This window comes from Bubalus kerabau, chromosome 1 (assembly GCF_029407905.1).
Source record: "Bubalus kerabau isolate K-KA32 ecotype Philippines breed swamp buffalo chromosome 1, PCC_UOA_SB_1v2, whole genome shotgun sequence".
Classification (NCBI taxonomy): domain Eukaryota; kingdom Metazoa; phylum Chordata; class Mammalia; order Artiodactyla; family Bovidae; genus Bubalus; species Bubalus kerabau.
In genome coordinates this window covers 131,313,442-131,334,227 of record NC_073624.1, presented here as the reverse complement: position 1 = coordinate 131,334,227, position 20,786 = coordinate 131,313,442, and the positions used below count along the sequence as shown (strand labels likewise).

The 20,786-nt window shown below is 38.3% G+C and overlaps 1 protein-coding gene and 1 non-coding gene across 7 annotated transcripts in view; one reads left to right on the top strand and one right to left on the bottom strand.

Moving 5' to 3' along the window:
• The window catches only part of ARID4B (AT-rich interaction domain 4B), a 137,713-nt gene that overhangs the window by 8,222 nt on the left and 108,705 nt on the right, over positions 1-20,786 (top strand). The gene's annotated exons all lie outside the window — the stretch shown is intronic.
• TRNAC-ACA (transfer RNA cysteine (anticodon ACA)) lies at positions 1,577-1,648 on the bottom strand. Its single transcript has one exon. It is a non-coding gene; the product is annotated as a tRNA-Cys (tRNA).

The window sequence follows — 20,786 nt, the reverse complement described above, 5'->3', positions numbered from 1 at the left end:
AGGTGGACGTGTTCAGCGACCTGCACAGAGGCTAGGGTAGCTGGAGTGGATGAAGGAAGGAGGGAGATCAGAAGTGGAGGGGGTCAGGCAGGTAAAGGGGCTGCACGATGGGGGTGGCGCACGTCAGAGCTGATCACCTGGGCCCTTGAAGGCCTTTGTAAGGATTTTAGCTTTCACTCTGATAGAAATAGGGAGCAGTTGTGGGTTTTGAACAGAAGAATGATGCAGTCTCATTACAGAGTGGCCGATTTTCCTTATATTTTTAAAGGATCGGATGGAGGAGCCTGGTAGGCTGCAGTCCATGGGGTCGCTACGAGTCGGACGCAACTTCACTTTCACTTTTCACTTTCACACAATGGAGAAGGCAGTGGCAACCCACTCCAACCCACTCCGTGCCTGGAGAATCCCAGGGACGGCAGAGCCTGGTGGGCTGCCGTCTATAGGGTCGCACAGAGTCGGACACGACTGAAGCGACTTAGCAGCAGCAGCAGCAACTGCTGTGTTAAAAACAGGCTGTGGGCAAGTCTACAAGGTGGAAACCGACCAGTTAATGAGGGAGGTGTGGAATGGTCAGCTTCTAGGTGTGGTTTGAAGATAGAGCTGAAAGGAGTTCTTGTCAGGTTTAATGTAGAGGAAAGTCAAGAAGGGTACCAAGATGTAGATGAATAACTGGAAAGCTGGGATTTTATGAGGAAATTAGGTCTGCATAATTTTTGGAAATAAACATTTATATTGAATTCATTTATAAAATATATTTTACATTTGTGAAAATTGCTGACTGGTATATTGCTTGGTGAAATATGACTAAACTCAAAATATGGATATGCTGTATAGTGGACCATTGAATAACATGGGTTTGAACTGCTTGGGTCCACTTATACAAGAAGTTTTTTCAACAAATAATACAGTCATACTACACAATGCATGGGTAGCTGAATCCAAGAATGTGGATCTGCAGATACAGAAGGCAGACTGTAAAGTCAGGATTTACAGCTGTCCCTCCAGTCCCCCCGCCAGTGTTGCTTAAGAGTCAACTCTATTAGGTTTTTAGTTACAAATATTTAAAAACATTGCAGACTTTCATTTTTGATGGGCTGTTTAAAAACAGGACTGGTGGTACCTTCATTTGGCTGTCACAGGACAAGGATGTTGCTGCATTCATGAAAAGCATGCTCTAGTATTCTGTGCAAGATGACACCCGCAGTCATCTGTGGGTCAAAAAGGGCCAAAATCTTTTTGATATTTAAATATTGCATATTCTAGAAGGTACAGATTTTGATAAGGCATATATTTCAAGTAGAATTGCTTAAAAATTTTTATTGATACTTAGGTGAAAAGCTTTTTAGCTTGTAACTTATTTTGAATACAGAAGACAAAAGAAAATACTAAAAAGTCTGTTTCTTTCAGAAAAAGAAAGAAGTAACTTTGGGGACTTTTTTATACCTGAATATGAAGTTGCTCAGTTGTGTCTGACTCTTTGCGACCCCATGGACTGTATCCTACCAGGCTCCTCTGTCCATGGAATTTTCCAGGCAATAGTACTGGAGTGGATTGCCATTTCCTTCTCCAGGGGATCTTCCCAAACCAGGGATTGAACCTGGGTCTTCTGCATTGTAGACAGACACTTTACCATCTGAGCCACCAGGGAAGTCCTCCTGGTGGACATTAAATGAAACATGAGCTGTAAATAACAAGCTTTTGTTCCCAAGATGACTGAAATATTTTCATTTAATTACTTTACATGAAAATAAGTCAGTATATTTGTTACCTCTTAAACTGCTAGTGAGTATGTTTAATTTTAAGAGAGAGCTTTTGTTATAAAAATTGAGGAGTACAGGAAATCTTGATGTTCACATTTCCCATGGAAGATAATGTGTTTCTAGAAATCTGATAATTTTCATGCTAAAATTGGAGACAGCATTCAAGTTTGGGGAGGAAAAGTGAGTTTAAAATGTATGTAAACAGTTTAGCAGAAGATAAAAGACAAATCTACTAGGGTCAGTTCACAAAGACAGAGAAACCAACTTCCTTTTCACCTCACATACTAACAGTCGTGTTGGTTAATAGGACTAAGGGACAAAATAAAAGAGGCAGAAAAGAAAGTTTTAAAACAACACTTGGCTTACTCTGAGGATAATATCTAACTGAATAACTAGATGTACTGAGCATTAGGACAGTTGAAGATAAAGATACAGTTCTACTTTAGTCTGCCTGGTGTGTCTTTCCAGCTTAACATTGGTGCTGGTGGTCTGGTGGTAGAGAGGTTGATTCTTTGGGGTGATTATTACCATTTGAAGGAAGAAAATCTTTACAGAAAGTAATGGATCACTTTTAAGTTATAAATTTAGCTATAACTTGAGAGAATAATAATTTGTACATAGTCTTTTACTATTGAAATGTGTCAGAAAACAGTCTGTATGGGGAGTGAGATAGATACTTTATGTAGACTTTTCTTATTTAAGCCATTTTTCCCCCCTGATTTATAGATGGATTTTTGGCATTGTGACTTAACTATAGGATATCTAAAGTCCTATGTCAACGTTTTGACGAACAGTGGACTGCTGTCTCCTCATTTGATAATCTTGCAGGGCATATGCTTAGAAGAGTGTCATTGGTAACTTTTTAGTAAGTTTCACTTAAAGTTACACTGATTTCTTATCATTTTCTTTAATAGCAGAAATGAAGATTATATCATCAAATCTTAGACCAAATGGTATTTAAAGAAAAGACTTGCCTTATACTGATGGTAAAAGTTATATTTGAAAATGACTGTAAAGTGCCCAGTAAATAGTGTAGCTTAGTGATTAAGAGGACAAGGCGATGGCACCCACTCCAGCGCTCTTGCCTGGAAAACCCATGGACCGAGGAGCCTGGTGGCTGCAGTCCATGGGGTCGCTAAGAGTCGGGCACGACTGAGCGACTTCACTTTCACTTTTCACTTTCATGCATCGGAGAAGGAAATGGCACCCCACTCCAGTGTTCTTGCCTGGAGAATCCCAGGGACGGGGGAGCCTGATGGGCTGCTGTCTGTGGGGTCACACAGAGTCAGACACGACTGAAACAACTTAGCAGTGATTAAGAGCATATGGCTTGGAAAGAGAGAGGTCTTTTTCCCAGGGCTGTCTTTCTGTGTTCTGGCTGTTGAAGTTTGGGGAAAGTTGTTTATTTTTGAAGTGAAAGTAAACATCAGATTCATTTTCTTGCAAAGTGGGATAGTTACCTTACAAGGTTGTGTAAGTACTAAATGAAATAACATTTAACTTAAACTGTACATGTTCTGAGTAGTCAGTACGTGGTAGCTGCATTATTCTGGTAAAAGCTGTCACTTCTTTTATAAATGGGTAGAGTGAGGATTCTTTCATCGAGACTGCTTGAGATTAAATTGGGACTCTGACGCTTGCCAAGTTGTGGGCAGTTTTCTTTAACTTTCTAGGAAGGCTGGTGTCCTTGTCTTATGAGGAACGGTGGTAGCGCTTACCTCATGGGGCTGTTAGGGGTGACTAAGTGTAATGACAGCATCTACTCCATAGGAAGTTCTCACTAAATTGAAGCTATTATTGTTAGTTCATGGAAAGAATGTTTAAATCCTTATGAGTTGAAATGCTTTGGGGGTGATATAGTGACTCCAGTCTCTCTTAACTTAAAGGTTGATTTGGAAGTTGGGGGAAGAAGTTACAGTTTTGTGATTAAGATTGAAGCCTGTTATTACTGTCTTTGTGAAATCCTGAAAAAGACTGTTCAAGGGAAGGTGAAAACCAGATTTCTTTATTCCAAGAACTCTGCCTCCATTTCAGACCTTTATTTATTCTAGCCCTTCCTGATGCAGAATCATCTCTTAGAAAATACTTGCCCTTTCTTCTAATTTGCTGCTGGCTTGCCTAGATGGGATTCTTTCAAGGGAAAAGTAAAGTTTACTTGCAAGCCTAGAGGTTTTTTGTTGGATTAGGTGAGCCACTGGAGACGTTCATTTTCTAAGCAAGCATCCACAGCCAGCCTTGCTTATATAGGGAAAAGTCTTTTTTCTTCTCACGATCTGATCTGATCACTGTTGGATGTGGCAGTTAGTCACCTGAAGCTGCTCTGGCGTGGCGCGCTGTGGGGGTGGGGTGTACGAGGCCTGGGGCCCTGCCAAGCCTGAGTCTGTCTCTACCCGAGAGAGTAAAAGGAAAACTGAACAGACTCAATGACAAAGAGCTACTATTGCTCTCAGAGTTTAAATGAGGCAGCTTGGCTTATACCTATTTGGGAGCTTTAAGAAATTTAGCTTTTTATATTTTCAGTTTTATCTCAGTAAGTGTATCTCATCCAAGGTCCCATTTTATTTTTTTTTATCTGCATATCCTTTTTGAAAGTTGTTCAGTGATTTCTTTTTTTCTTGTCTGGGCCCCTTGGCTTGTGGCATCTTAGTTCCCGGTCCTGGGATTGAACCCAGGGCTCCTGCAGTGAAAACGCAGAGTCCTAACCACTGGACTGCCAGGGCAGCCCTATGTTCAGTGATTTTAAAAAAAAGTTGTTCAGTGTCAGAGGGCTTCACACTTAGTAAGTCACCTAATTTTGCTTTGCCTCAATTTGGAGAAATACTTTTCTAAACTAATCTGTCCTGTTCCTAGCAAAATTAAAGAATTTTTTTTTTTAAAGTGTAAAAGCAATTGCAGTTTGCTGTAAATGTTAAAAAATTACAGAAAGATAATGTATACAGTGAATAGTAAAAGTCATTACCTTCTTTCTGTTGGTAACTTGATTTAAAAGTTTGGGGTATATTCTTCCGTAACTTTTTCCTTACACATATAAACATATATTTTTTGATATATTTTACAAAAATGGACTTATACTTTGCATATTGTTCTGTGGCTGTTTTTACATCTTTCTATATCAATTTATAAAAGATATATGTCATTCTTTTTTGATGCCCTCAGAAAGATTTTATTTGCATTCAGTATGCTATTTTCTCTACTACCAAATGATTTACTTAGGGCAATGCCATGTTTCTTTAGCTTTACGTTAATGGCAGATAAGTATAGGCCTTGCTTAGTGGTGTTTAGCACTCAGTAGACATTCAGTGCATGCGTGCTCAGTTGCTCAATTGTGTCCAACTCTTTGCAACCCCAGGGACTGCAGCCTGCCAGTCTCCTCTGCCCAAGGGACTTGCCAGAAAGGCAGGAATACTGGAGTGGTTCGCCATTTCCTCCTCCAGAGGGTCTTCCTGATTCAGGGATTGAATCTGCATCTCTTGCATTGATGGATTCTTTAACGTTGAGCCACCTGGGAAGCCCAGGTATTCAGTAGGTATTATTAATTTATTTGAATATCTAGTACTACTAGGTGGTGAATAGACCCAGTCCTCTGTAACATTTATGATAGTCTCTCATAACTCTATAGATTATTATTACAGCTACTGTTTGAAATCTGATTGCATGAGATTGCTTTTAAAAGGTAAGCCGTGGGAGGTAGTGAGGGAACATCCCGTGCTATATGGCTGTTTCTGAAGAAGCTAATGTTGTTCTTGGGATCTCTAGGAACGTTTATTAGAAAGGTTACTTTGGGACAGACCACTCTAGGTAATGACCCCAGCAGATGCTTAGTCAGAACATGTGGTTTGTAAAGTATTTTTTTTTTAAGCACTATAGTTAGGTTTTTAAATGGCACATTACGTTTGTAAAATTTCATAATCATTAGTTATTTCTTAAAACATCCCTTTGAGGCAGGTCAGCAGCATTTTTCGTTTTTTATGGTTGAAGAAGCAGATGCAAAGATGTTGAGTGATTTGCCCACGGGCACACTAAACTTATGGCAGAATCTGTTCTTCTGTTAGTAAACTGAACCATGCTGCTTTCTGCTAGTTATGCGTGAGTTATAAAGGTGTTATCATTTCGTGACCTTTTGATGGGTTTATGGAATAGCAAGTATAGCTTAGAAACCATTTACCTACTTTCATTGAAAGGAACAGTTTTAAAGCTAAAACTTATTTGCATTGTGATAGTAAATATTTTAGGGAAATTTATCCTATTCTCTTAAATGTAGAAGAAATTATAAAATATATTAAAATGAACTACAGTGGACTTAGTTTTTCTAGGAGAACCTATTCTAGTTTGAAATTGTAAGTAATAGGAAAATAGTACAAGGCTTGAAGATATTTTAAAGTAGGAGAAAAATGAATTGTCAGGGTATATTTTCATGAGTGATTTGAGTTGAAACACTATGGCTCATAGAGTCAGAAGAGATTTTTAAAGATCGTTTGGACCATTGGATTTAGAGCCCAACTCCCCTGCCATGTAACAGCATGGAAGATTATCTAGGCTAAAAAAGTGTCCTACACCTTCCTTACTCATGCCCACCCCAAAAATGTATCTAGAATTTTGGTAGCATTCCTTAAGTTATAAGTTTACTTGTCTGAAATACCCTCTATTTACTTGTTAGGACTTAATTCTATTGTTCTATAAATTGCTGGTGCATTTTTAAAAAATATTTGAAAATTCAGGATTAACTCCTACGTACTTTTCTTTTTAAGATGTCAAGAAACTATTATGTAAGAGTTTACAAGTTGAATTTTGAAGCATTGAACAGGACAGAGGAAACATATCACTGCTAAATTTTACTGCTGCTACCTGTGTTGTTCACAAACTTTAGCAAATTCTTGCAGAATGGTGACAGATTTAGGCTGTATTTGTTTCATATTGCTGCTATAACAAGTTGCCAAATATTTAGTGGCTTAAAACAACACAGAGTTATTATTTTATAGTTCTGTATGTCAGAAATCTGAACTGGGTCTCAGTGAACTGAATTCCTTCCTTGGTCTCTTGGGGAAAATGTTCCTTGCTTTTTGCAGCCTCCGGAGGCTGTATACATACTGTTGGTTGTGTTCACTCCTGTCTTCAAAGCCAGCACCTTAGTATCTTCAAATCTCTCTGGTTTTGACACTACTTCTGCCTCCCTCTTTCACTTATATTAGGGCCCTTGTGATCTCGTTGGGTTCATTCAGATAATCCAGGATAATCTTCCCATTTCAATGTCAGTTGGTTAGTAACCTTAATTCTGTCTGCAGCCTTAATTCCCTCTTGCTGTTTAACAGCAGTTTCACAGATTCAGGGAATTAGGATACAGACATTTTTGGGGAGGCCATTATTTTGCCTACTACAGACTCCTTAGTTCAGCAGGATCTGTTTAACCTTTTAGGCTGTTCCATAAAATGAGATTAATATTTACTGTTTGCTACAAGGGAATTTTATGGAAATGGAAATTATATGCCATTGCAGACAGACCATGCATAGAATACACTCAGAAATATTAACTGATGCTTTCTGGTTGGTCTTATGTATTAGGTAGATGCTTAACTTGTGGATAGGTCGTCTCCACGGTAAGCAGTGAGTGGGCTTGGTAAACTCCAATCTCAATACCTGGAGTTACACTTGGCCTCTGGAAGCAGAACAGGATGTCAGTGACTCAACAGGCTTTCCAGAGAATGAGCCTTCTCTGCTGTTGTTTACTTTTCATTTGACTCTTATAAAGGCAGGCTTTTGTCTTAGAATTCAGCTTTTCCAGACCTTTGCTGGTTGAGGATAGTGTTAATTTATAGCATAGAGTTGAAAAAAATAGATGAATGCGTAACTGTAATTTGTTTTATGGTTTGAATCTGTTTTAGTCTGAAAGATACAACACATTTTTTTAAGCAGTATGCTTTTCTACTTGCTAGGATTTTTCAAAGAAAGTTATGACAATAATTAATGGAGAGGCCTTGAGTAATTGTAGTTTTAAATCTCAACTCCTGATGATTGATTGTTTTGTATGTGCCAACTTCATATTCTTTTTTGAAGTTAAACTTGGGGAATTGCTGTGTTTAGTGTTGTCATTTCCTAAATTTTCTTTTAGTCTTTCAGCTCTCAAAACTGTGGTGCTGTGAGGCAGGATTCACAGAATAGAGTAGTAGATAGTGGAAATGGCTGTTAGAAAAGCATTTTCTAAAGTCAAAGGGAATTTTAAGGGTAGATATGTCATCTCTGTTATTTCTGTCTCCAGGTTAAAATTTGAGTTACATTTTTCTAGGGGCTCCCCTGGTAGCTCTGCTGGTAAAGAATCTTCCTGCAATGCAGGCGACCCCGGTGCGATTCCTGGGTTGGGAACATCCCTTGAAGAAGGGATAGGCTACCCACTCCAGTATTCTTGGGCCTCCCTGGTGGCTCAGCTGGTAAAGAATCCGCCTGCAATGTGGATGACCTGGGTTCGATCCCTGGGTTTGGAAGATCCCCTGGAGGAGAGCATGGCAACCCACTCCGGTATTCTTGCCTGGAGAATCCCCATGGACAGAGGTGCCTAGTGGGCTACAGTCCATGGGTTTGCAAAGAGTTGGACACGACTGAGCAAGTAAGCACACAGCACAGCTCTAGAATAAACATAACAAAACAGTCCTATGTGATCATTCGCTAGGTTATCTTGTGGATATAGATGGAAAGAGAAATCCACTGATTGTCTTATTGCAAATATGTTTCAAGTAAGAAATAGAAATTTTCTCAGTTCTGTGGTAGGAATAAGTTGGTTTTTCTCTGCATTGCATTATCACGTATTTCTTTGCACACATAGCTGCTGATTGAGTATGATTTAAGTTAGAATGTGTCTGAAGATTGAGTTGTAACCAGTCATTTGGCTCTTCTAGCATTAGCGGATCCTCTGATTCTGACCCTTCTGTCATTTTCCTCTATTTATCCTCTCCATAGTTCTAGCAGTGCCCTTATCACACTCTAATGACAGGCAGTAAATCCTGGACAATTATTTTCATACATGCATCAGTACAAAATAAGTTGCACAAAGTTCTGTCTGCCCTGAGTTGTAAATTTATTCTCTTAAGGTTTCTATTTTACATATATCAGCTATTTCTGTTTTATATATATCAAATAGTGTTTTTTAGAATGTAGATAAATGAATGATTTGAGTTTGGTAGCACATATGGTACTGTATTCAAATTATCTAACTTTTAAAAAATTAAATATCAGCACCTCATTTTAATGAAGGTGATAAATTCAAGCACCACCCTTCATTCTCAGATGTCATTACAGGTGTATTGGAAGCAAACACGCGTGTGTTTCAGGCTGTGCTGTTGCACACCTCGCCACCCTTGTGATGGGCAGCAGTGGAATGGAGTCGTTAGGTTTAGATTCGGCACTGCCCCTTAACTAGTTGCAAGGCCTTTGGCAGTTATGTAAAATGGGGAGAATAATATTTGTTCCAGACACATCATACATTCAAGAACTGTGAGGGACTCTAAAGACTTCTGCTGGTCCTAAAAGAAGACTTAGATTCCTTTGCAAGCTAAGGCTGTGGGCAGCTACCACCCATGGATAAGAATTATGAATTCAGACTGGTATAGACCTGCCTCCTCACTTGGATCTCTTGACTCATAATCCAGTGTTCCTTTCCATTATATTGTAGAGAACTGCTCTACTTGTAAACCAGTGCCAGGATTCGGATCTCCTCAAATGAAAGGTTAAATGGTGATAGGCAAGAAGTGTTTTTTTGTTTTGTTTTGTTTTGTTTTGTTTTAATGAGAAAATAACTCCTTGATGTATTAGTGTCTGATGTTAATTTTTGATGAGACTGAACTCTCAGGATTTGTTATCGTTATTAGGATATTAAACTTATGGAAATTTTAAAAACACAGTTTATCCCCTAGAAAAACACTAAAAGCTTCTTATGTATATGAACTTGGATTAAGTTCAAACTTTAAGATGTACAATGAGAGACTTACAAGGCTGCAGTTTTTAATGAATGAAATGCCTCTGTGAGTGGATCAAAGCCAGCTTTCATGGTAAGTATGAAGAATGTGTTTTAGTTCCCCATCTCCATGCCCATCCAGTTACAACTTAAATTGCCTTGATTGCATATTAGCTGAATTAAGTGTTGATGAAACAAATATAGGGTCCTAATTAAGCACAATGAAGATCTTACATTAGTGAAGCGGTATATTACCTAAGCACAAATCTGCTAAACAAATATTTAACCAGTCCAGTGGGTAGGCACAGTGACTATAATGCGGATAGTAATTTACATGAATGTTTAATATGATGTAGTAATTGGCATTTGGATTCATATAAATATGTTATTTGAAATACAGTATTTTTAAGTTTTGGAAAATTGAATGATATTCAAATCTGGGGACTCTAATAAAAACAGATTGTTAGAGATGAATACACTTGAGGGTAGCAAGCACACTGGTGATACACAGCTTTAAAACTTTATTATGGAAACTTAAAACATGCTAAAATGAAGTTCAGGTGATTTTCCCATCCTTAGCTTCAGCCATTGTCAACATTTTGCCTTTCTTGTTTTATCCTTTTTACTCTGCTGCTCCTTCTCTCCCCTCCCCATCACCATGTGGGATTCTAAAGCAAATTCCAAGTATTATTTCACAGATATCTTTATCCAAAACATAGGTACAATGCCATTGTCACAACTAATAATATTAACAATTTTCTAATGATATCCTATCAGAGAAGACAATGGCACCCCACTCCAGTACTCTTGCCTGGAAAATCCCATGGATGGAGGAGCCTGGTGGGCTGCAGTCCATGGGGTCGCTAAGAGTCGAACACGACTGAGCGACTTCACTTTCACTTTTCACTTTCATGCATTGGAGAAGGAAATGGCACCCCACTCCAGTGTTCTTGCCTGGAGAATCCGAGGGACCGGGGAGCCTGGTAGACTGCCCTCTGTGGGGTCGACAGAGTCGGACACGACTGAAGTGACTTAGCAGCAGCAGCAGCAATGATATCCTATAGTTAGAAATGTTCAGATTTCTCTGTCTCCAAAATGTTTTTTACAGTTGGATTGTTTGCATTAAGTTCCAGATAAAGTCCTCATGTTGCAATTGAAAGTTATGTCTCTTAAGCTGAGTCATTTATTCTGTTAAGTCTCCGCCCTTTTCATGCCTTATATTTGATGAAGGATCCATGTCATTTAATCTTTCCCTCATTCTTTGTTTGACTCATTGCATCTTTTTGATTTTTGTTTAACCCCTAACTTTCCCGTAAGCTGGTCATTAGTTCCAGAGGCTTTTTTAGTGAGCATTCTTCATAGTAGGTGCAGCATTCTTTCTACTGCATATCATCAGGAGGCAGGTAATGCTAGGTTACCTCACTGTTAGTAATGCTGTGATTGGTCAGTGATCTTCAGTGTTGTCGGTCTTACCTGGCTATTATAAACATCCTGTCAGCTTTCACTCAGTGGTTTCAGCACCTGCTAGTGATTGCTGCCTGCTCCATTGTATAAGGATTACAAAATAGTTTTTTAATTATATCACTCCTACTACATTTATTAGTTGAAATTCTTTATATTTAGTGACTCTGCAATACAGAAATGCAGAATAAATGATTATTCCCCCCCTGACTTTGCTGGTTTAGAATAATGGGTTGGTGCTACAGGAAGCTCTTAAAATGACCAGTGAAGTTTTTTGTTTGTTTCTGTTTTAGTTGTTTTAGTGTCACGGATTTTAATGTGTTATTTGTGTCTTCATCCGTTGTGGTTGCTGTTAGTGATACTTTAATTTTCTCATCTTTGGGCGTTTGGAGTCTCTTCAAATGGATTCCTATGTTCTTTTGATAACTTCATTACTTTTTGTCACAAGGAATCTCAGGTTCATCTTATACATTTCTTGTCCCAGACTGGGAATCAGATACTTCTTCAGGAAGCCCTGGTTTCTTCAAGCGAGAAATGGTTTTTAGAAATCACAGTCAGGATATTAGGGGAATTACTTGCTACTGGTTTCGTTACTGCGTCTAGATATTTTTAGTGCTTAGACTCAGGAAATGATTGTTTTTTTTGTTTTGTTTTTAAAGAAGAGAAATAAATAGATGACGTTTACTGATATTTTAATTTCCATAAAAATTACAGAGATTTAAAAAAAATAAATTTTATTTATTTACTTTTGGATATGTTGGGTCTTTGTTGCTGTACAGGCTTTTTTCTCTCGTTGTGGCCAACAGGGGCTACTCTGTTGGGGCCAAGCGGGGTTTGTGGGCTTCCCATTGCAAAGTCTTCTTTTGCTGTGGAGCGTGGGCTCTAGGCTGTGTGGGCTTAGTAGTTGCGGCTCCTGGCGCTGCAGTGCAGACTCAGTAGTTGTGGTACATGGGCTTTGTTGCTCCAGAGCGTGTGGCATTTACCTGGACCAGGAATTGAACCCACATCTCTGCATTGGCAGGTGGAGTCTTTACCACTGAGCCGCCAGGGAAGCCCCAGAGTTTTGATTTTGACTTATTTTAATTTGTATCTTTTTTATTTTATGCTAAAAATCCTTTATGCTAAAAATAATCCTAACAACTTAAGCATATATTGCATATAACATATATACATTTTGAAATAATGCATCTTACTAGTCATAAGAAGACTAATTAATGCAACTTAAGATTCCTTTATGTTATTTTTGTCCTTAGGCTATATTCCACTAGGGATATAAGAACAGAATACTTATTTTAAATTGGCTTGAAATAATTGTTCCTATGTCCTTATCCTGCCAACTTGAAAAACAGGTCATTTACTTCACTTTGCTTTTGATTTTTCAGGAATACTCTGATTTTTCCTTATTAATTTTTTGATATAAAATATTTACATTGTTTCAAAATGCTAGGGGTATTTTTTTAAAAGATGCTGCTGCTTGACACATCATCAGATCAGATCAGATCAGTTGCTCAGTCGTGTCCGACTCTTTGCGACCCCATGAATCGCAGCATGCCAGGCCTCCCTGTCCATCACCAACTCCCGGAGTTCACTCAGACTCATGTTCATTGAGTCAGTGATGCCATCCAGCCATCTCATCCTCTGTCGTCTCCTTCTCCTCCTGCCCCCAATCCCTCCCAGCATCAGAGTCTTTTCCAATGAGTCAACTCTTCGCATGAGGTGGCCAAAGTACTGGAGTTTCAGCTTTAGCATCATTCCTTCCAAAGAAATCCCAGGGCTGATCTCCTTCAGAATGGACTGGTTGGATCTCCTTGCAGTCCAAGGGACTCTCAAGAGTCTTCTCCAACACCACAGTTCAAAAGCATCAATTCTTCGGCGCTCAGCCTTCTTCACAGTCCAACTCTCATATCCATACATGACCACAGGAAAAACCATAGCCTTGACTAGACGAACCTTTGTTGGCAAAGTAATGTCTCTGCTTTTGAATATGCTATCTAGGTTGGTCATAACTGTCCTTCCAAGGAGTAAGCGTCTTTTAATTTCATGGCTGCAGTCACCATCTGTAGTGATTTTGGAGCCCAGAAAAATAAAGTCTGACACTGTTTCCCCATCTATTTCCCATGAAGTGATGGGACCGGATGCCATGATCTTCGTTTTCTGAATGTTGAGCTTTAAGCCAACTTTTTCACTCTCCTCTTTCACTTTCATCAAGAGGCTTTTTAGTTCCTCTTCACTTTTTGCCATAAGGGTGGTGTCATTTGCATATCTGAGGTTATTGATATTTCTCCCAGCAATCTTGATTCCAGCTTGTGCTTCTTCCAGTCCAGCGTTTCTCATGATGTACTCTGCATAGAAGTTAAATAAGCAGGGTGACAATATACAGCCTTGACGTACTCCTTTTCCTACATGGAACCAGTCTGTTCCATGTCCAGTTCTAACTGTTGCTTCCTGACCTGCATACAAATTTCTCAAGAGGTAGGTCAGGTGGTCTGGTATTCCCATCTCTTTCAGAATTTTCCACAGTTTATTGTGATCCACACAGTCAAAGGCTTTGGCATAGTCAATAAAGCAGAAATAGATGTTTTTCTGGAACTCGCTTGCTTTTTCAATGATCCAGCGGATGTTGGCAGTATGAGCTCTGGTTCCTCTGCCCTTTCTAAAACCAGCTTGAACATCAGGAAGTTCACAGTTCACATATTGCTGAAGCCTGGCTTGGAGAATTTTGAGCATTACTTTACTAGTGTGTGAGATGAGTGCAATTGTGTGGTCGTTTGAGCATTCTTTGGCATTGCCTTTCTTTGGGATTGGAATGAAAACTGACCTTTTCCAGTCCTGTGGCCACTGCTGAGTTTTCCAAATTTGCTGGCATGTTGAGTGCAGCACTTGCACAGCATCATCTTTCAGGATTTGGAATAGCTCAACTGGAATTCTATCACCTCCACTAGCTTTGTTCGTAGTGATGCTTTCTAAGGCCCACTTGACTTCACATTCCAGGATGTCTGGCTCTAGGTCAGTGATCACACCATCGTGATTATCTGGGTTGTGAAGATCTTTTTTGTACAGTTCTACATCATAATTCTCCCCATATTCTATCATTAACTAAAGCAGTGTATCATTTTACCATATGTTTTAAAATTTAATATCTGCTTGTAAGAGTTTTTAAGGTTCAAATTTAAAAGTCCAGTGGATGGCTGCTAGATGGCAGTAAATAGTTCTTGTTTATATATTGCTTCTTGGAATTTCCAATGTTTTACTGGATTTTGCCATTAGAAGGCAAATGGATATATACTTGCTTAAAAGTTGTGATTGTGATGTTTGCAGATAATCTGTAAATAATTCCACCCTCCTCCGTAGTCAATTAACAACTATTTAAAGATGTCTTACAGGCTGATGTATTGAAATCACAACACAGAGTCAAACTTTTATATTATGTGGCTTAAATTTGCCAGACGGGGCACTTTCCTATTGGAGGAGAAAGAAGGAATCTTATCCCAAAAGTTTTTTTGTATGTATAATTTTGCTGAATGCCTGGCTACCATGGAAATAGATGTTAAAATAAGCTCTTGAGTAGGTAGGTGGTGACAAAACTGGCTGTACTGGGTTGCTAGACTTTATTTGGCCCTATCTTCCTCTCATCCTTCCTCTTTGTTTTGTTTGTTTTTTCAGTATCTCTGCTTTTAGAATATTCTGTGTGCTGGCTTATGTAAGTTCCATCAGTGGTTTGCTTTTGCTTACATTGGTACTATTTAGATAAGTAAGGTATTTTATCTCGTAGGTTATTGAATTGGCTTTTTTTTTAAGTAAATTCTTACTGATTTACTATAGTTAAGGGGTATAGACTGGTATATTGATGGTGTTGGGTTTTTTTTTTTTTTTTTTTCCCTTTTAAGCAGTTTTTTTGAAGTGGGCACATTAGGTGTTAATGCTTCTTGGAAAAGGTCTGGAAGGACCTGTATCAAGTTGTTAATGGTAGTGGGAGTATAGAAAATGTTTAGTGTCTACTTTGTATTGTTAAAATGTTTGATTTTTTTTTAATCAAATGTGTACTGCTTCATTAACTGTAAAAATTTTCTACTTCCAAAAAATTTGTTAGTGGTCAGTAATTCAAATATATAAAAATCTGAGGAAAAGTAAAAATCCTCTGTTATTGCATTTATTTATTTATTTGGCCTTGACTCTGACATTGAATTGTGTGGTCCTTAGTCACTGTACCTAGATACCAAGGCTAACACTGCTTATGTCAGTGTTGTCATGAGGTTAAATGGGATAATATCACTAAAGCATAATGCCTGGCACATGATGAGTGAGCAGGGGCGTCTTCGTAGATGCTCTGTAGGTCTTAGGAGTGGTATAGCTGCGTACATATGAGGAGTGTATTGTGGAATCTTACAAGAGCTTGTCTTCATTTGAGCTCACAACCTTCTCTTGGCACTTCAACTTTTCTTCCCTGTGTGTATATTCCCAGAGGACTCATTTCCAGTTTTTCTGCCCAACAGAGACTTCGGGTCCACTTTATACCTGTTGTGTTACTGTTACCTACAAATTGGTATATTCATTTATCTTGCTCAGTAAAATGTAAGAAGTCAGCATTCAGGTTTAACAGGTCTCCTTGATGAATTGACCTCATCAATATCGGACTGGGTCATGTGATTTTAAAACAGGATTTTTTGGTTTATTTCTTCCAGATGTCACTGTAGATATAACCTGGTAAGTTTGGAATTTTCAAGAGCCTTTGTCGATAGATAAATCAACAGCTTTGGAAATAAATGGAACTATTCCCAGAATATTACGGATATGAGGTTTTTGTAGGCATATGTCTACAAACACTTCACGAAAGCAGACTCTTGGGGACAATCAGGATGACCGCAAAACTATATCACATATAATATGTAATGAAATACTGAAGCATATAACTTATTTGGGGATATATTCATATTGTTGAAGTCCAAATATCTATTTTTTTCATTTAATTTTCCTAATGGTTAAAACACATAGCCAATAAGTTTTTAAAAATACATACAGTAATATAGTAAAAAAAACTTGCATCCCATCTTTTCCCTCCATTTTTTTTGAATTTCCTTCTTTCTGCTGTTATCATGCATCATCATCATTCCAGTATTTCCTATGCAGAGAAAAACACAGATTTGCCTTCTTATTCCTCTCTCTTTTTTTTTTTTACCTTCAGTTTTTAAATTATACTTACTATTCTGCACTTTTCAGATGTGTCACTTTAACACATCTGGGAAATGTTTCTATACCAGTACATAGAGAGTGCCCTCATTCGTGTGTTCTCTTTTTTGAGGTATAATTTTTACACCAAAAAATTAAGCCATTATAAATGTAAAAACCAATGATTTTAAAATAAATGCATAGAGTTATGCCTTTATCACCACAGTCCAGTTTTAGAACATTTTTATCACCCCTAAAAAGTTACTTCCTGCCCATGTGCAGTCTATGCTTACTCCCATCTTGAGCCTCAGGTGACCCTGGAGCTCCACACTTGTTTTTGCCAGCCCTGTGCTAGTCAGTTTTGTGGATGTGATGTAGTTTTTGAAAACCACTCCCCTATTTTTTGATGTTTGGGTTGCTGTTGACCTTTTGCTTTTACAAACAATTCTGAGTTGAGGTAACTGTACATACATTATTTCATACCTATGCAAGAGTATCTATAGGATAAGTTTCCAGGAGGAGGGTTACTGATTTAAAGGGTGTATATACTTTTTTTTTAATAATTATTGCAGGTTTTCCCCATATAGGTTATACAGACTTACATTCTCCCCTGCAGTGTAATCGTTTGTTTTCCCAAACATTACCAGCCAAGTATGTTACCAGATTTCTCAACTTCTGCCAGTCTGCTAGTGGAAAATGGTATCTTGGAGTCATTTTATTTGCATTTCTGTTATAAATGACTTTGGTCTTCTTTTTATACATTTAAGGGCCATTTACTTGTATTTATTTTTATGTCAACTATCGGTTCATTTTTCTGTTCAGTAGTTAGTCCTTTTAAAAATGACTCATTTCTAGGTGTTCTTTAAAACCAGAGATTAACTCTTTGTAGAGATACGAATTATAATCCTTTTAGAGTTTGTCATTTGTGTTTCGATTTGCTTACTTTGTGTAGTTTTTGTTTGTCATGTAATTTTTTATTGCTAAATTTATCAATATTTCCTCTTATAGCTTCTGAACTTTGAGTTTATTAATTATTTAAAGTAAGGCCTATATTGAATATCCTTCCAAGGTCATTAACTCGTCACCAGTTTGAATTAAGTTAGAGATTTAGCCAGATCTACTGACTTGCATCTGTGACAAATACCTTTGAACATGTTATCTGACATGTATACAAGTATATCTGTTGGATAAATTTTCGTGTATATTCTTGGGGCTGTGGATATGCATGTTTATAAAATTTTGACAGTTACCATCACACTGAATACATGTTTTTTCCAAGACCATTAAGATACAAGACCATTAAGATACATAATTGCTAGTAACTGGTGAGGAAATTAATGGTGACTTGTGTTCAAGGTGCCAGATTGTGAAACTCCTGCAGTACTACTAGAAAAGCTTTGGTCAGAAATAGAATGTGACAGTGTGAAAGTGTTAGTTGCTCAGTCATGTCCGACTCTTTTCCACCTTATGGACGGACTGTAGCCCACCAGGCCCCTCTGTGCATTGGATTCTCCAGGCTGGAATACTGGAGTGGATTGCCATGCCTTCTTCCAGGGGATCGTGTTGGACTAGGGATCAAACCCGTCTCTTACATCACCTGCATTGGCAAGCAGGTTCTTGACCACTAGTGCCACCTGGGAAGCTCCACAGAATAGAATACTTGGCTGTAAATAATAATCTTTTTCCATTATGTATTGATCTTCAAGGCAACAGAATTAAATTTTAGAAATTCTTGAAGAATTTCCATTATCTCTTAAAGTGCCATTTCTGCATCGTCCTTCTTGACATTTGCCCTAGAGCACCACTTGTACAGGTGCACGAGGAAGCATGTTCTAATTATGTTTATTGCAGCCTGTTTGTGATAGTGAAAAACTGGACACCACTTATATCATTAGTAGAAAAGTTGAACCATCGTTAATTCCTACAATGATTATATCACTAAAGTAATTTGATAGTATTTACTGATTGGAAAGATCTCCAATACGTTTTTTCTGTGAAAGAAACAAATTTGAAAGGCAGTGTGTTAAATATAGTACCAATTATGAAAAATATATTCACAGAAATACTATATATGGACACATAGACATGTGTATAAATGGAAAAATCTGGAAAAACATATCCCCGAATGATAAAAGTGATTATCATTAGGAAGTGGCTTGGGATTGTGTATGGTAATTTAGAACTCTCTTTTAAGGTTTTGTTATTTATACAAGGATAAGATACTCATAGATTGTGGAGCTAAAAGCTAATTTTACACATACTTTAGCAATAAAAGTATGTTGTATTGTACATGTATCCTTGTAAATGCAGAGTAAGGGGACTGGAAGGATATTATGAATAGAAAACAGTAGTCTTGTTGATGAGGGATGTGAGAAGAGAAGAGAAGAACAACTGCGTGTACTTTTGTGTACTTCTGTATTTCTGTATTTTCATAAAGCAAATGATGAATTCATGTATTAATGTCTGTGATGGAAAAAGGAGTAAATTCTTTGAGACCAAGAATTCATATGAGAATATGATTTCATTTTGTCAGGCTCATTTAACAGTTCTTAATGAAAATACTAGCTGCTAGTTGAATCACTAGGTAGAGAATAAAGATACATTTTACTAGTTTGCTGATTTTTTACTTGATGTGTTTTCATCACTTTAGGGCAAATACAAGAATAAAAATAAGTAAACCTTTTCCCATATACCATCATGAATACTAGTTGTTTCTAATATCATGCAGGATGGTAAATACAGAGTTGTTCTCTTCACTTATATCCTCATCTGAAATTTTCTCTTCTCCTCTTTTCTTCTACAACTTCTCCTGCAGTCTGGACATCTCTCTAGTTCAGTTTTCTTAGTTTACTGGCCCAGGATCAGATCTGTTCTCATGAAATGGGAGTTAGCAGTGATGTTTCCAGTCAGTCCTGCTTTCTCCATCTACCTTGTATTTTGTTCCAGATTATGGCGAGAAATACTGCTGCTGCTAAGTCACTTCAGTCGTGTCTGACTCTGTGCGACCCCATAGATGGCAGCCCACCAGGCTCTGCCATCCCTGGGATTCTTCAGGCAAGAACACTGGAGTGGGTTGCCATTTCCTTCTCCAATGTATGAAAGTGAAAAGTGAAAGTGAAGTCACTCAGTCGTGTCTGACTCTTCGCAACCCCGTGGACTGAAGCCTACCAGGCTCCTTCGTCCATGGGATTTTCCAGGCCAGAGTACTGGAGTGGGTTGCCATTGCCTTCTCCAGAGAAATACCTGGAGTAACAGGCAAATTTGGCCTTGGAGTACAGAACGAAGCAGGGCAAAGGCTAATAGAGTTTTCCCAAGAGAACGCACTGGTCATAGCAAACACCCTTTTCCAGCAACACAAGAGTAGACTCTACACTTGGACATCACCAGATGGTCAATACTGAAATCAGATTGATTATATTCTTTGCAGCAAAAGATGGAGAAGCTCTATACAGTGAGCAGAAACAAGACTGGGAGCTGACTGTAGCTCAGATCATGAACTCTTTATTGCCAAATCAGACTTACATTGAAGAAAGTAGGGAAAACCACTGGACCATTCAGGTATGACCTAAATCAAATCCCTTATGATTTATACAGTGGAAGTGAGAAATAGATTCAAGGGATTAGACATGATAGAGTGCCTGAAGATCTATGGACAGAGTTTTGTGACATTGTACAGGAGACAGGGATCAATACCATCCCCAAGAAAAAGAGATGCGAAAAGGCAAAATGGTTATCTGAGGAGGCCTTACAAATAGCTGTGAAAAGAAGAGAAGTGAAAGGCAAAGGAGAAAAGGAAAGATATACCCATTCCAATGCAGAGTTCCAAAGAATAGCAAGGAGAGATAAGAAAGCCTTCCTCAGTGATCAATACAAAGAAATAGAGGAGAACAATAGAATGGGAAAGACTAGAGATCTCTTCAAGAAAATTAGAGATACCAAGGGAACATTTCATGCAAAGATGGGCTCAACACAGGACAGAAATGGTATGGACCTAACAGAAGCAGAAGATATTAAGGAGAGGTGGCAAGAATACAGAACAGCTATACAAAAAAGATCTTCATGACCCAGATAATCACGATGGTATGATATCTCATCTAAGGCCAGACATCCTGGAATGTGAAGTCAAGTGGGCCTTAGGAAGCGTCACTACAAACAGAGCTAGTGGAGATGATGGGATGTTGAGCTCTTTCAAATCCTAAAAGATGATGCTGTGAAAGTGCTGTACTCAGTATGCCAGCAAATTTGGAAAACTTAGCAGTGGCCACAGGACTGGAAAAGGTCAGTTTTCATTCCAATCCTAAAGAAAGGCAGTGCCAAAGAATGCTCAAACTACCACACAATTGCACTCATCTCACACACTAGCAAAGTAATGCTCAAAATTCTCCAAGCCAGGCTTCAACAGTACGTGAACTATGAAGTTCCAGATGTTCAAGCTGCATTTAGAAAAGCCTAGGAAC